The 1,722-nt window shown below is 41.5% G+C and overlaps 1 protein-coding gene across 1 annotated transcript in view; it reads left to right on the top strand.

The window, feature by feature from the left end:
- The window catches only part of LOC104966417 (canalicular multispecific organic anion transporter 2-like), a gene marked incomplete at its 5' end in the record, with an annotated part of 6,299 nt that overhangs the window by 4,142 nt on the left and 435 nt on the right, over window positions 1-1,722 (top strand). The gene's annotated exons all lie outside the window — the stretch shown is intronic.

Here is a 1,722-nt window from a genome sequence, read left to right as displayed (position 1 = left end):
AAGTATATAAATATATGCTTATTTGAAGATAATTAAAAAGTAACGTGTTATGGCAGGACGTTCCAATCCCTGGTATATTCCATTTTAATGTCACCCTTTATATACCGAGACCTGTGTGTTAACCTGATGTGGATCTGTCTGCTTGAGTACTTTCTGCTAGCCAGATACCCAAGGAGAAGGCCCCCAGGGTTCCTACTGCTTAATTATCAACTAGTCCACCTTCACGCATCCCCAGGGGAAACAACTAACGATAAAACATGTTTCACGAATAGTAACAGCGTCAGTTATAAAGTCTTGAAGAGATATAATCGTAATTATAACAGACCTCGACACTACACCACTCCCTAGCAGGCCTCGAGCGACTTGGCGTTCACTCCACCAGCAGTAAATGAGAATAGAGGCCAAAAAATACCATATCTTGGAGCTTACTCAAAACTAAAATAGTATTCATTCATAGTAGCTGACTTATGGGGTGAAAGGGACAGCTTGCCTAGGGAAGCCATCTAACGATAAGACACAAATTAAGACGTCTCTTGTTAAGATGTGACATGCAATCAAAAAAAAACAAAAAAACAAGAATGTTTGTGTGGTGTTCGAAGATGCATGTTAGCGGCGGAGCAGATAATGTGGTCACTGTCAAAGAGTCCTCCTGTCACTAGACTTCCAAATCATTGATTGGGGGATATGCCTAAGGGCCAGACATAGGCCAGAAACACACACACACACACACACACGCACAGAAGCAACATGGAATCAACAAACCTGAATTAACATAACCTGGGATCACCGCCAGCAAAGGCAAACAGACCAACGTGAGAAACCTGCAACACTCACTGTCTCCGCCGTCCAGAAGATGAACTCTGTGTAATCACCTAAACTGAACTATGTGATTATTTTGAAATCGGCGCTCTTGTTTTTGACTTGCCGTTCCTGAGACGTGTCTCACACGGTGGTAGAACTTGAGCCCGGACTACTCTGCAGAGTGCTTCGTGATTCGGTGATGTATTTGTATGTTTGCACCATTAAAGCAGATTATTGTTTAACCCTTATCCTGGCTGCTTTGAATTTTTCCTTTTTTTGAGAACCCGCTCGTATAGGAACGGCGCGGAGCAGAGATTCTGCCCCAACAGCGCGCTCATGTGATTGGCTTAGAATTGAGGAGACATCTGTTTGGCTATAGATAGAAAAAATTACAAGTACGAATCGGCTGACCGTCAGGGGAGTCTCAAAAGACCCACACACGAATGCACAGCGATCCGTGCACAGAAAGCGGTTTGTGTTTGCAGGTTCAGAGGTTTTAAACGGAAAACAAATGTGTGGATCAAAAATACACATTTAAAACTTTTTTCTGTATTTGGATTTTATTTACATGGATATGAAACGGAACACATTTGTGTGTGCATTGAAAAACACAAGTGTGGATCATGAAATACAAGTGTGAATCCTTCTGTGTGCATGGGTCTATTATGAGACTGTTCTGAGCCCACAGAGACCATAATAAAGAGACTAGATCTATGGAAACACCCATATCAAAGAGAACTGTATACATTTCAATAATCATAAAATCATAAGAATATGGCCATAACCAATAACATCCCATATCCAATATTTAAAAACATTTGAACTTGTTTATTTATTTGTTTTTGGTTCATTTTTGTGAGTGTGACGGAGTTTCTCCTCTTCCCTCTCTCCTCCCTCTGCCTCCTCTGCCGACCTAAGTCC

The sequence above is a fragment of the Notothenia coriiceps genome, unplaced genomic scaffold (assembly GCF_000735185.1).
Source record: "Notothenia coriiceps isolate Sejong01 unplaced genomic scaffold, NC01 NC01_scaffold00037246, whole genome shotgun sequence".
Taxonomy (NCBI): Eukaryota; Metazoa; Chordata; class Actinopteri; order Perciformes; family Nototheniidae; genus Notothenia; species Notothenia coriiceps.
The sequence above is the reverse complement of the archived record's forward strand: the minus strand, read 5'-3'. Positions and strand labels throughout refer to the sequence as shown.